Source organism: Oncorhynchus keta, chromosome 28 (genome assembly GCF_023373465.1).
Source record: "Oncorhynchus keta strain PuntledgeMale-10-30-2019 chromosome 28, Oket_V2, whole genome shotgun sequence".
In the NCBI taxonomy this organism is placed as follows: domain Eukaryota; kingdom Metazoa; phylum Chordata; class Actinopteri; order Salmoniformes; family Salmonidae; genus Oncorhynchus; species Oncorhynchus keta.
Window position 1 is genome coordinate 72314232 of NC_068448.1, and position 15640 is coordinate 72329871.

General features: G+C 42.1%; 1 protein-coding gene across 50 annotated transcripts in view; it reads left to right on the forward strand.

Moving 5' to 3' along the window:
• The first annotated feature begins 707 nt into the window (after window positions 1-707).
• Window positions 708-15640, forward strand: part of LOC118361777 (band 4.1-like protein 3) — a 50633-nt gene continuing 35700 nt past the window's right edge. For all 50 annotated transcript variants that reach the window (XM_052483824.1, XM_052483836.1, XM_052483844.1 and 47 more), the window contains exon 1: window positions 708-854. The gene's annotated coding sequence lies outside the window, so the exon portion shown is untranslated. The remainder of the gene's footprint in view (window positions 855-15640) is intronic.

Here is a 15640-nt window from a genome sequence, read left to right on the forward strand (position 1 = left end):
CCGATGTCCAGCTGTGATTTGAGGTGTGGCACTATGCAACATATAGGACCACCCGACCAAATAGCTCAAAATCATGTTACGATCCCAAACTCTGATGTAGTGGAATATCAATGTTGTAACTCAACCTTAAATCAACACCTAGCAACCTCGTCAAGAAGGCCGGACCTCTTGGCGTAACCGTTAAGGTGTTGGCTTGACAGTCGCTCAAGCTGGGTTTGAGACCAGGTCAGGGCTAACTCCCGAATTGGCTACAATGGTATTAGAAGCGGGATGGCGCATGTGTGGCCATCGGGGAGGTGTGTATGCATGAGAGAAGTGTGGGGAAACGCTCTCCTGAGGGAAGGGGTTAATGTAGCAACCTTAATCCAACAACGAGCAACTTTGTTAAGAAGTTTGGACCTCTTGGTATAATGGTGTTGGTTTGACAGGTTTTGGACCTGGGTTCAAGTCCTGGTATTCACTACAATATGTAATTCAATTGAAGCAAATTATTTTTTTTAATTTAGATTTATATAATAGATAATAGTAATCTAAAAAGTATTACAGAAGTTTGAATAAGTAGTCTATGTGTTCCCCAAGGTCCGTTTCCAATGGGTGAAAGCGCCTATTTCTTTTATTAGGACCTCTCAATTGGAGGAGGGGGATTTTGCGCACATATAATAGTATAAACCTGCACCCGGTATTATCCATCCTTGGCTATCCCAGAATTCCGTTTTTCCCGGTGTAGAGTGGAGCAAGCTATTTTGGCTGCTGCAGGCAGTGGCAGGATGACATAGGGGAGACTTTACCGGTCTGCAGCTAAAGCGTGGAGGAACTGCACCTTAGACCAGAGATTTGAGGACACAGGATACCAGGTAAAACGCTACTAACTCCATCTTTCAGAAAGGAGAGTCATGTGTTGAATTCAATAGTCGCACAATAATTGTGGAAAGAGAGAAAATAGTTTCGTTATCGAGGTTTTCATCTGAAAATGTGACGTGCCGGCGTCGCATCATTTACAGTAGGTGACGAAGCGGATTCCTTGCACCAACAAATACTGCTCAGGTGTAGAGCAACATTAACCTTTAAGACGAATAGAAATGTACATCTTTATTTAGTCTTTGTGTCCAGTGTCCCACATTGTACTTTGAGAAACCATGAATAGGCTGCTGTGTAGCCTAGTGTATGTGTTTAGTTTTACTCTGGATACTGTATATTGTCCATGTGATCAAAACGCCCGATGCCTACTGCCTAGTAGCGACTGGTTCAAAAGTGTCTAGGCCAAATAATACAATAACGCACGGATTCTTGCGCATCAGACAAAAAGTTGTCGTTTATATTCTGTTTGGAGAGTTGTGCACTTTTGTGTGCTCTTTACTATTGCGTAATGCGTTACGTCTAGCGGTTTTGTTACTGGTAGACTAGACTATATCACTGGCGTATAACAGTTATGACTTGCAATCGTGAAGTTCCGGTCTCGGTTTTCGGGATGTGCTTCTGCAATGCGGTGGGTGTGGCCTGGCTGTTCGGTAGATGGAGAACGGAGATGAGAGGAGAGAGGAGAAGCGCCTATGTGGACGCTTTGCCCTGGTTTACCCGTCTGATGGGGCGTTTTTCAGCCCACGTCATGGTTAGAGAGTGAGAGCAGATGCTACGGTCACAGGTGATGGTGCATTGTGCAAAATGAGTCAGAAAATCTAGGTGTAGTTGTCCATTGTTTACTATTTTTGGATGTGTTTTGTTTTGGTCTCATCTTTCATTATGGGGCACCACAAAGGAGTTAAAATAAGCATGTGCTTGTGTGTGTAAATGTATAATAAACCATTGGTCAGATTTGTTTTATCATCACCTGATTTATGATGTAGAAAATACAAATTGCACCACAAGAACATGAAAAATTGCACCACATTGACATGAATGTTATGATACTGCCTGCACCACTCTGCTTGAAATGAGATGGATGTTATGATACTGCCTGCACCACTCTGCTTGAAATGAGATGGATGTTATGATACTGCCTGCACCACTCTGCTTGAAATGAGATGGATGTTATGATACTGCCTGCACCACTCTGCTTGAAATGAGATGGATGTTATGATACTGCCTGCACCACTCTGCTTGAAATGATGTGGATGTTATGATACTGCCTGCACCACTCTGCTTGAAATGAGATGGATGTTATGATACTGCCTGCACCACTCTGCTTGAAATGAGATGGATGTTATGATACTGCCTGCACCACTCTGCTTGAAATGAGATGAATGTTATGATACTGCCTGCACCACTCTGCTTGAAATGAGATGGATGTTATGATACTGCCTGCACCACTCTGCTTGAAATGAACTGAATGTTATGATACTGCCAGCACCACACTGCTTGAAATGAGCTGAATGTTATGATACTGCCTGCACCACTCTGCTTGAAATGAACTGAATGTTATGATACTGCCAGCACCACTCTGCTTGAAATGAGATGAATGTTATGATACTGCCTGCACCACTCTGCTTGAAATGTTTAAAGTCACAGGGCAACTGGAACCTTCATTATTTTCATAGCCTATTTGAAGAGGTAGGCCATCCAACGTGTGCCCATACCAATACTTACTCTTAACGATTAGCGGACATGGACGTAAGGTCCACAGAATAGTGATTGTCATGGCTTCCCTTACATTAGCCGCATGGTAGGGTTGTGTTGTTGTTCCAGTGACACCTCTTCAGAAGGTGACTCACTCAAAGCCTGTTGATGTCAAACAGAGAGAAAATAAACAAACTGGCACAGATTTCTGTTGTGCTTTTCACTAATACCTGCCCAATATCCTTTATCTTGGCCAGAGCTCAGCCGACCATTGGTCAATATTAGCGAAATAGCTTTCATTTTAACATAGCAAAATGTTCAACGGTTATAAGATTTTGGATAGTAGAAAGTGGCATGGCAGTGCACTTTTAAACCTTGTATAGATGTCTTCAGTCTAGGAGCAGTGGATCTGTACAATTTTCCTTGTGGATGTGTCATATCCCCGTGTCCCATGACTTTGATGGATGACTTAAAGTGCTTTTATGCTGACTACGGACTACTGCAACAATACTGCTACTGTGCTGAGGTGGAAGGTTACATGGGAGAAAGTCACATACACAATCTCCTATCATAACCTAAAGGTTTATATTATATTCAGGCTATTATTGTAGGGGGACCAGTGGACCTGGCATCCAAATGATAATGCTTGGTCTCGATTTGTCAGTCTGTGGACCCTTGTATACGTCTCGTACTTTTTCCCATCCTGGATGTTTCCCTGTGTGTACTCTTGGAAAGCGTTGTGTGATGGTGAACAGTTGGTAATCAGCCATGTGTCCTTGCTGAGAAGAGTTAATTGGCTTCGGTCTCCTGTGTCTAGTGTTTCAATCACTGGGATGTAGGCTACAGTGGCACAAGTCACAGAGTAGCAGCCTTCTTTTAGGCTACAGTGGAACAAGTCACAGAGTAGCAGCCTTCTTTTAGGCTACAGTGGCACAAGTCACAGAGTAGCAGCCTTATTTTAGTCTACAGTGGAACAAGTCACAGAGTAGCAGCCTTCTTTTAGGCTACAGTGGAACAAGTCACAGAGTAGCAGCCTTCTTTTAGGCTACAGTGGAACAAGTCACAGAGTAGCAGCCTTCTTTTAGGCTACAGTGGCACAAGTCACAGAGTAGCAGCCTTCTTTTAGGCTACAGTGGAACAAGTCACAGAGTAGCAGCCTTCTTTTAGGCTACAGTGGAACAAGTCACAGAGTAGTGGCCTTCTTTTAGGCTACAGTGGCACAAGTCACAGAGTAGCAGCCTTCTTTTAGGCTACAGTGGAACAAGTCACAGAGTAGCAGCCTTCTTTTAGGCTACAGTAGCACAAGTCACAGAGTAGCAGCCTTCTTTTAGGCTACAGTGGCACAAGTCACAGAGTAGCAGCCTTCTTTTAGGCTACAGTGGAACACGTCACAGAGTAGCAGCCTTCTTTTAGGCTACAGTGGAACAAGTCACAGAGTAGCAGCCTTCTTTTAGGCTACAGTGGCACAAGTCACAGAGTAGCAGCCTTCTTTTAGGCTACAGTGGAACAAGTCACAGAGTAGCAGCCTTCTTTTAGGCTACAGTGGAACAAGTCACAGAGTAGCAGCCTTCTTTTAGGCTACAGTGGCACAAGTCACAGAGTAGCAGCCTTCTTTTAGGCTACAGTGGAACAAGTCACAGAGTAGCAGCCTTCTTTTAGGCTACAGTGGAACAAGTCACAGAGTAGCAGCCTTCTTTAGGCTACAGTGGAACAAGTCACAGAGTAGCAGCCTTCTTTTAGGCTACAGTGGCACAAGTCACAGAGTAGCAGCCTTCTTTTAGGCTACAGTGGAACAAGTCACAGAGTAGCAGCCTTATTTTAGGCTACAGTGGAACAAGTCACAGAGTGGCGGCCTTCTTTAGGCTACAGTGGCACAAGTCACAGAGTAGCAGCCTTCTTTTAGGCTACAGTGGAACAAGTCACAGAGTAGCAGCCTTCTTTTAGGCTACAGTAGCACAAGTCACAGAGTAGCAGCCTTCTTTTAGGCTACAGTGGCACAAGTCACAGAGTAGCAGCCTTCTTTTAGGCTATAGTGGAACACGTCACAGAGTAGCAGCCTTCTTTAGGCTACAGTGGAACAAGTCACAGAGTAGCAGCCTTCTTTTAGGCTACAGTGGCACAAGTCACAGAGTAGCAGCCTTCTTTAGGCTACAGTGGAACAAGTCACAGAGTAGCAGCCTTCTTTAGACTACAGTGGAACAAGTCACAGAGTAGCAGTCTTCTTTTAGGCTACAGTGGAACAAGTCACAGAGTAGCAGCCTTCTTTAGGCTACAGTGGCACAAGTCACAGAGTAGCAGCCTTCTTTAGGCTACAGTGGAACAAGTCACAGAGTAGCAGCCTTCTTTAGGCTACAGTGGAACAAGTCACAGAGTAGCAGCCTTCTTTTAGGCTACAGTGGCACAAGTCACAGAGTAGCAGCCTTCTTTTAGTCTACAGTGGAACAAGTCACAGAGTAGCAGCCTTCTTTAGGCTACAGTGGAACAAGTCACAGAGTAGCAGCCTTCTTTAGGCTACAGTGGAACAAGTCACAGAGTAGCAGCCTTCTTTTAGGCTACAGTGGCACAAGTCACAGAGTAGCAGCCTTCTTTTAGGCTACAGTGGAACAAGTCACAGAGTAGCAGCCTTATTTTAGGCTACAGTGGAACAAGTCACAGAGTGGCGGCCTTCTTTTAGGCTACAGTGGCACAAGTCACAGAGTAGCAGCCTTCTTTAGGCTACAGTGGAACAAGTCACAGAGTAGCAGCCTTCTTTTAGGCTACAGTAGCACAAGTCACAGAGTAGCAGCCTTCTTTAGGCTACAGTGGCACAAGTCACAGAGTAGCAGCCTTCTTTAGGCTATAGTGGAACACGTCACAGAGTAGCAGCCTTCTTTTAGGCTACAGTGGAACAAGTCACAGAGTAGCAGCCTTCTTTAGGCTACAGTGGCACAAGTCACAGAGTAGCAGCCTTCTTTAGGCTACAGTGGAACAAGTCACAGAGTAGCAGCCTTCTTTAGACTACAGTGGAACAAGTCACAGAGTAGCAGCCTTCTTTTAGGCTACAGTGGAACAAGTCACAGAGTAGCAGCCTTCTTTTAGGCTACAGTGGCACAAGTCACAGAGTAGCAGCCTTCTTTTAGGCTACAGTGGAACAAGTCACAGAGTAGCAGCCTTCTTTTAGGCTACAGTGGAACAAGTCACAGAGTAGCAGCCTTCTCAGAGCAAAGCAGGAAGAAAGTGAAGCTACTGGGGCATTTCTGTCAATGGCAGGATAAAGGCGTTCGGTTGTGCACCCTTATCTCATCCAAGAGAGTGCACAGTACTTTTAGGCTGCTGCTATGCAGTGTAAGTACAAAATTACTGCATGGAGACTAATTTATACGATCAGATATGCTTTATGTAATTTATGCTTAGCAGAGCTTGCTGCATCCACTTGTTTGTGACTCAAGGAGGTGTGTCTTAGCACAAGGGCACCATGGACAGCACCACAGGCTTTGACGAGACAATCAGACCCAGTTCAAGTCCTGTAACACTGTTGTAGGCACTGGAAGGGCCATTGAAGGTCAATCAGGGAGCCTTGTAGGTGTGCTGCTGCTTTGTCATCAGGATAATTCAATGTCATTGAAACAGATATATGCAGTTTCACAAAACACTGCCGTTCCTTTCCCTGATGCAGCCTATGCGTGGAACCATAAGCAGTTTAGAGGAACTTAACACTGGTTATGTAAAGGTTTGGTAGTAACCTTGACGTTACAGCAACAACTAGGAACATAACTTGTTATTGTTCTTATACCATGTTATGACCACTTTATTCTGTGCTTAATGTGAAGCGCTATCCAAGGTTTTGTAGTGGTTGTATCTAGGTTTTTGGAAGTTGTATCTAGGTTTTTGGAGGTTGTATCTAGGTTTTTGAAGGTTGTATCTAGGTTTTTATAGAGGTTGTATCTAGGTTTTTATAGAAGTTGTATCTAGGTTTTTCGAGGTTGTATCTGGGTTTTTGGAGGTTGTATCTAGGTTTTTCGAGGTTGTATTCTCCATTTCTAATAGTAATACTCTGGCCATGTATAGGCCTATAGACAGTATATAGGCCTATAGACAGTATATAGGCCTATAGACAGTATATAGGCCTATAGACAGTAAATTGGCCTATAGACAGTATATAGGCCGTATATAGGCCTATAGACAGTATATAGGCCTATAGACAGTATATAGGCCTATAGACAGTATATAGGCCTATAGACAGTATATAGGCCTATAGACAGTATATAGGCCTATAGACAGTAAATTGGCCTATAGACAGTATATAGGCCGTATATAGGCCTATAGACAGTATATAGGCCTATAGACAGTATATAGGCCTATAGCTCTATATGGATTATAATCTTCACAGTATGCAGAGCGGCTGTCCTACATTTTTTGAATGACAGCCTTTAAGCACCCTCTGTAATTGTCTGGATCTGTGGATATTACTGTAACATCTAACTCCATGTGGTGCAATCCTGCTTTAGATTCCATGGGAGATATTCTTTACGACAAGAACAAACAGAAAAACAGTTGGAGCTTAATATGCCGATCTGATCAGTACATGCATTTTTCAAAATTAGGATCTAAAATCCAATCATTCCATTTTTTTTCTATCTTATAATTATTCTATTTTTAGCCATCTTAACCAGGTTCTGTTTGCAGTTAGATGGACCTGATTGAATAATTCATTTTTCTCATTAGTGAAATGGTATTGGCTTTTTTTTAAGAGGTCATTTGGTGGTGAGCATGCCTCGTCAATAATGTTAACGTCATCAGTATTAGGCTATATGAAATGCTCTGCTATTACAATGTCTGTTTTCTTTGCTTTGCCTTCAATGGGGTAGGGTTGCTAGATAACAGTAGCTGACTCTTTTAATGATACCTAATATTTTAAAAAATAAAAATAAAAAACGTTGTTTTTGTAATTGCAATTCTGTTCTCTTAATTTCAGGAAAGTAGTGATTCATGTTTGTGTAGATACCAAGTATTGGACTAATTCCTTATTGATGAGCAGTGTGATTTTGGTCCATCAATGTAAAATGTGTAAACCCATATAATATTTGGGTTCATCTAAACCATGTCAGCTGATTGGACCTCTCTCACATCCAGATCAATGTTGCCCTCAAGATCCTTTTTCATCTGTCATTGTCTTATTTAACCTACTTGCACAAAACAGTTTTTTCCCCTTATAGGCCTTAATTACGGAAGTGCAGAGAGGACCTATTAACAAAAAATACATCATACCCTCGTTATGTTGAGATCACAACTTATTTATCTCATGATCTCTACATAACGAAAGTTGTTTTGTTGAGATCACGAGATAATCAAAATGACCACGCGGCATCCATTTACATGTTCAGATTGACGATACCCCCCCCATCAAGGAGCCCCGTGGCTGCATTGATTGCAATGCACTTGAGGGACATTTAAGCCCTGAACGATGCCTAACAGGCATACTGTCTCCCAGGCTGCACGCCGCCCCCCAAAACCACAGCCAATCGCATGCAAGGAACAATGTTGCTAACTTGGCTAGTATTGTGAGCTAGCTAACAAGCTAGCTTGCGATCTATGCTGGTTGTTGCCTTGCATAACTGATATGTGTATAATTATAAGGGACACTTCATCTTTTGTGGATAATATTTACATTTACACTGGGCGAGCGCCATTCCTGACAGGCTGATCAGATTAAACTTCAGCCTCAAAGGCGGATAAGTCAGGATGCTGACTTTTAGGCCGTTTTATAGGTCAGGCTCCTTGCAGGCAGATTAGCTGTTAAAGTACTTTATAGACAGATACATATCTGGTCCAGGAGGTGAGTTCTATTCCTGGCAGGCTGATCAGACTCAATAGATGTCAGGATGCTGCCTTGTATGCTTTCATATGTAAGGCTCCTTGCCTACAAGGCAGGATCCTGATGTATCAGCCTCTAAGCCTGCTATTGAATCTGATCAAGCTCTGAGGCGGAAATTGAATCTGATCAGCCTGTCGGGAATGAAGCTCACCCACTGTAAATGTAAATATTATCCATAAAACATGAAGTTTCCCTTACAATTATACACATATCAGTTATGCAAGGCAACAAACAGCATAGCTAACACGCTAGTTAGCTAGCTAGGTATCCAGCTAACAAGACTACCTAGCTAACTAGCTTGCTAGCTCACTCGCTCACTCGCTCGTTCACAAGACTAGCCAAGTTAGCTGTGTTGTTGCTTTCATGCGATTGGCTGTGGTCTCGGGGGTGGCACACTACCTGAGAGACAGGGCTGCCTGTCAGGCATCGTTCATGGTTTAAATGCCCCATAAGGGCGTAGCTCCCCCACGAGCTCTTAGCTCAAGGTAAGGGACATTTACCCTGCTAACTTTCTCATTTATAAACTGATAATGAGCTCCAAACACAAATGAAAGCATGATGTTAGCATGAAATGTAGCCAAACATCTCTTTGTGTAGCAATCAGTTGAAACGTATGTGCTGGCCCACCGAGGGCTCTGCCGTCTCAGCCATACTGTCCATCTATCGTCAATACGTCACTCCTATTTATAGAGTTTCTCTTGTGATCTCGACAAAACAACTTTTGTTATGTAGTGATCATGAGATAAATAAGTTGTGATCTCGACATAACGAAGGAATATTTTTTTAAAATTCATATGTCCTCTCTGGACTTCCGTACTTGATACAGCGCGTTGTAACAGACAGAATCCATGACGTACATCAACTCCCCTCAGTGCGTTTATTCAACTGTACACCCCCCTCTCCCTGTGAGGTCTGGGGGAGAATCCTGCCTCTGTGCGGGCTGCTGGCTGGTTAAATTGAAGGGCTCTTTGGTAAAGAGGACCAGCTGCTGCGGTGAACTGGGTAATTGTCTGGAGCGGCTCTCTGAACTCTGCCGGCACACCGGTACCATTGGTGGAACAGTAAGATTAAGGGAGATGCCGTACGGAGAAGAAAGCAATCAAATTGAAGGAGACAATCTGGGCCTTTGGGAGTAATTCAAGAGAGAACAGCAAGGTGGAGAGAGCAAGTGTAAGATAAAATTCTATTTGAAGAGGGGACATAGGCTGTTGGTAGTCTCTGTGCTGTAAATTGAGATAGGAGAAGAAGGGTTCAGATGCTATCTAGTCAGAGGAGTTTTTTTGCTTTTAGATACTTTGAGCATTTGATTGAGACTGCCCGGAGTGCTGAATGGGTGAGGTTTCCACTTCTGTGGCTATTCCATTTTCACCAGAATAACTCAATCAAACGCAGCTTGAGTATTTGAATGAAAACAAACACCATTTGAACCCAGCTGTGTCTGACTTGAAGACAGCCCATAGTTTGATGCTATATGTTCTCTAGAAGAGTCACACAGTACCTCAGGCAGAGAGACAGACTTTTGATAAGTACACTCCGGATACAGTAAGCCAGTAAATGTCAGAGCGGTGCCATCTTTTTCAAACAGCTGTCTGCATTCCAGCTGTGAGTGGAGAAAAGGACGCATGTCGAAGATAGTTTCGCTGGGCTGAGTCACAGACTATAGATTGTAGTGTAACAGATCCCAGTACACACTGGGATTCTCTGCACAGCTATGCTCAACCCGGTCTGTATTGACAGCCTTGCTAATTTTAGGCCCCAACTGTGGAGGGAGAGAGGGAGAGAGAGAGAATATTCATTCATTCATGCCACAATGGTAGCCCAGAGAGACATTTTCCCCTGGGACTTGTGTGCAAAATACCATACATCAGTTTCCACCAGAGGTTGGAGAAGCTACCCATTTGTTTTAGATAACATGTTATTTTTTTGTGGAACTACTGGGTTTTGTCTCTGTGAGGAAATTCTCTTGACTTTCTCCCTTTGATCATTGTTGGTTTTCACCTTCATTGGCCATGAAAGTTGACTAATTCTGGTTGAAATATTTTTACTCCTCTGAGAAATAAATTACCTTCAAATGATGGCTTGAATAATTAATATTTCTGCTTACTACGAAGATAGAGAAATGCCAAATGTTCATGATATTTCAAGCAAATATACAGTATGGCTACATTTACAACATTTTATGATTATAATTTCCTGTATCAGAAAGGGTTTCCTGACCTTCATGGGTGACACGATCTTTCTTGTTTTATTTTCTTGTTCGGCAGTAATGTCTGACTCTGCTGTTGCAATATTAATCCAACAGAAGACTGCTGTGCTGAACCAAACTCCCTCTGTTTAGCCTGGACTATCTGTAATCCTCTGTTTAGCCTGGACTATCTGTAATCCTCTGTTTAGCCTGGACTATCTGTAATCCTTTGTTTAGCCTGGACTATCTGTAATCCTCTGTTTAGCCTGGAATCTGTAATCCTCTGTTTAGCCTGGACTATCTGTAATCCTCTGTTTAGCCTGGACTATCTGTAATCCTCTGTTTAGCCTGGACTATCTGTAATCCTCTGTTTAGCCTGGATTATCTGTAATCCTCTGTTTAGCCTGGACTATCTGTAATCCTCTGTTTAGCCTGGACTATCTGTAATCCTTTGTTTAGCCTGGACTATCTGTAATCCTCTGTTTAGCCTGAACTATCTGTAATCCTCTGTTTAGCCTGGATTATCTGTAATCCTCTGTTTAGCCTGGACTATCTGTAATCCTCTGTTTAACCTGGACTATCTGTAATCCTCTGTTTAGCCTGGACTATCTGTAATCCTCTGTTTAGCCTGGACTATCTGTAATCCTCTGTTTAGCCTGGACTATCTGTAATCCTCTGTTTAGCCTGGACTATCTGTAATCCTCTGTTTAGCCTGGACTATCTGTAATCCTTTGTTTAGCCTGGACTATCTGTAATCCTCTGTTTAGCCTGAACTATCTGTAATCCTCTGTTTAGCCTGGATTATCTGTAATCCTCTGTTTAGCCTGGACTATCTGTAATCCTCTGTTTAACCTGGACTATCTGTAATCCTCTGTTTAGCCTGGACTATCTGTAATCCTCTGTTTAGCCTGGACTATCTGTAATCCTCTGTTTAGCCTGGACTATCTGTAAATCCTGCCATAGTAACTGCCACAGCAATGGACACTTTTGTCTTTTTTTCTCCCAGGCTAATTTTATCACGGTGTAACAATAGTGATTGTGTTTTATGGAAATATGGTGCACAGTAGCCTACATGTTGTATGACATCTCTTCAGTGCTGTATCTTACGAATGTTGTAGTTAGAGCACATCATTTGGACTGAAGCAATGTCAGCCCATCTTGTATAACTAAGTAGTACTAGTAACACAAGTGGAATCGACTTGCTATGGATAGAGGCCATCCTTTTAAGATAAGCCTATAACTCAGGGCCATATTCCATTTGTCACGTTGGCATAAATGATTCGGGAGACAGGCACAGGAATGCGTAATATTTTTTTTTATTTGGCCCAAATTACGGCGTGTCGTGTAAAGGCACGGGGATGAAGACCAAACAAACATGTACACAAAACACGGGACTGAAACCCAAACAAAAGATTGAGGAGTACCTTGATAAAATAACACTAGCACAATGATTACCACATGGGATGAAACCCATAATCATCTGCGCAATCCACAAGGGCACGAAAGTCCAAAACATACAGCACAGGTACTCACACGCACCAACGGACATTGGAACAATAATCGACAAGACCGTGGAAACCAAAGGGCACATATATACAAATACTAATCAGTGGCAATTGTGTGCGTGATGAAAGTTCCGGAGGGATCCGTGACACCATTAAACCTACAGTAATAATACGGTGAAGAGAAGAATGTCCTTGCACAGCGAGAAAGCATTTAAGGGGGAATTACACACCAAAACAAAAAATGGTATTCTGGAGTGATTTAAGCGTTGACATGGACTCAGAACATCCATTTTCGTTGTTTTGTAATATTGAGAGTTTAAAAAAGACATATCACAAACCAGGAAAAATAAAACAGAGAAAACAGAATTTAAAAAAACACAAAATATCATTTTATGGGTCCTATCATACCAAATACTGTTTATGAACCAAACACATCTCTTGGACCCGGGAAAGACATGCTTGCGACTTGTTTCATTTTTTTTTTTTTAAAGTAGCTCTCATGCTAGAAAAGGTTGGAGTCCCCTGACTTACACTGTGTAAATGAAACATTCTTGACTTAGTAGTATTTTTTTTTAACATTACACTGTTCAGTCAGAAACAAGGAAGGCATACCTGGGTTTGATTGAATAGGGCTCCTAGAAACTAAGCCCTTTTTCTACTTACCCAGAGTCAGATGAAGTCCTTGGATACCATGTTAATGTCTCTGCTAGCTGTACCAGTAGACTCCCAGTCATTGCTCTAAATGCTAGTTAGCAATGGCTCACGGAACTACCTTCAAACACAGAGAAATGTTTATTCATATTCATCTGACTCTGGTTAGTAGAAAAATAGTTTAATTGCCCAAAAAAACAAATAAAGGACTTCATTTAGGGCTGGGTGGTATACCGTATTTTATGATATACCGGTATTGATGCACGGACCTGTTTGGGTTTTTACTTTACCTTCTATAACAATATTTAGCCCACCTGTACATAGCCCATCTATAATTTAGCCCAAACAACTACCTCTTCCCCTACTGTATTTATTTGTTTATTTTGCTCCTTTGTATTTACTTTGCCACCATGGCCTTTTTTTTTTGCCTTTACCTCCCTTATCTAACCTCATTTGCTCACATTGTATATAGACTTATTTTCTACTGTATTATTGACTGTATGTTTGTTTTACTCCATGTGTAAGTCTGTGTTGTTGTGTGTCAAACTGCTTTGCTTGATCTTGGCCAGGTCGCAATTGTAAATGAGAACTTGTTCTCAACTTGCCTACCTGGTTAAATAAAGGTGGTGGGGGGATGTGGGATGTTTGTTTGATGTGATATGCCGTGTGTAAACGTCCGTTTTTATATTTTACTCCGCCACTTGAGTCATCTCTCTGCTCTGGCTTTCTCCACGCCGCTTTCCACACAGACCTAGCCCCGCCCCCTGTCACTCAACGAGCGCATTTGTTGTTCCTCTACCAGGTGACACTTCTGTTCAGTCTGCCTGGTCAACGCAGCACATGCAACAATGATGCCGACAACGATGCTGTTTTCACTTTGCTTATTATAAATCCTCTAGCGTTCTATAATTACACTATTAATTTGTGTTTCATACATCTTTTCTTAGCAAGTTGGGTCTAAATCTTGTTAGCCACTAATGCTAATTGCTAGTGTGCTGGCTAGATAGCTAGCAAATACATTTACTGAGTCAGAGCAAACCAATTAGCTATACATCCTGATAATACCAGTGATGGTGTAGACCCAAATCAGCATGTTGTTTGTGCAACAGTATCTTCTAAATCAAAGAGGAATACGTAAGGCATGACTATGTTAGCTACATGAAGTAGCTAAGAGAAAACAATCAATGTAGCCAAAGATTATAGGGTCCCCTAGGAAATGCTTACCAACACTTTGGTCCTAACCTGTCACAATAACTCCTCCCTGGCAATTCCATTGTCATGTCAAACAACACTGTATGCAAAGTGACCACTATCATATTCTTACTAAAATTACAATAGTCATTCTATTTCCATGATTCCAACAGTTCACTCAAGTCTTTTGCTCTAAATCGCAAGACATTGCAACATTTTTTTTTTTTAAAGGCCTAGATTGTATCGTGCAGCACTACGTGGCAGTGTGAAAATGATCTCAAATGAGTGCAGGAAATACAGAAAATGGTTTTGGGTTGAAGTTGAATTGAACAGTATAAACCAATTAGAATGGAGAAAGACTAATTGAAATCACTTAGAATGAATGTGTTGCAACCTTAGGATCACGCACTACTCATAAAGTACCTCAGGGTCACTCACTACTCATAAAGTACCTTAGGATCACTCACTACTCATAAAGTACCTCAGGGTCAAACACTACTCATAAAGTACCCTTAGGATCACTCACTACTCATAAAGTACCTTAGGATCACTCACTACTCATAAAGTACCTTAGGATCACTCACTACTCATAAAGCACCTTAGGATCACTCACTACTCAAAAATCAAATCAAATTTTATTTGTCACATACACATGGTTAGCAGATGTTAATGCGAGTGTAGCGAAATGCTTGTGCTTCTAGTTCCGACAATGCAGTGATAACCAACAAGTAATCTAACTAACAATTCCAAAACTACTGTCTTATACACAGTGTAAGGGGATAAAGAATATGTACATAAGGATATATGAATGAGTGATGGTACAGGGCAGCATACAGTAGATGGTATCGAGTACAGTATATACATATGAGATGAGTATGTAGACAAAGTAAACAAAGTGGCATAGTTAAAGTGGCTAGTGATACATGTATTACATAAGGATGCAGTCGATGATATAGAGTACAGTATATACGTATGCATATGAGATGAATAATGTAGGGTAAGTAACATTATATAAGGTAGCATTGTTTAAAGTGGCTAGTGATATATTTACATCATTTCCCATCAATTCCCATTATCAAAGTGGCTGGAGTTGAGTCAGTGTGTTGGCAGCAGCCACTCAATGTTAGTGGTGGCTGTTTAACAGTCTGATGGCCTTGAGATAGAAGCTGTTTTTCAGTCTCTCGGTCCCAGCTTTGATGCACCTGTACTGACCTCGCCTTCTGGATGATAGCGGGGTGAACAGGCAGTGGCTCGGGTGGTTGATGTCCTTGATGATCTTTATGGCCTTCCTGTAACATCGGGTGGTGTAGGTGTCCTGGAGGGCAGGTAGTTTGCCCCCGGTGATGCGTTGTGCAGACCTCACTACTCTCTGGAGAGCCTTACGGTTGAGGGCGGAGCAGTTGCCGTACCAGGCGGTGATACTCATAAAGTACCTTAGGGTCACTCACTACTCATAAAGTACCTTAGGGTCACTCACTACTCATAAAGTACCTTAGGGTCACTCACTACTCATAAAGTACCTTTGGGTCACTCACTACTCATAAGGTACCTTAGGGTCAGTCACTACTCATAAAGTACCTTAGGGTCAGTCACTACTCATAAAGTACCTTAGGGTCACTCACTATTCATAAAGCACATTTAGAACTTATATTATAAAAACAAGGGAGGGAAAAGAAAGGAAACCAAGCTGTTGCCTTCTTG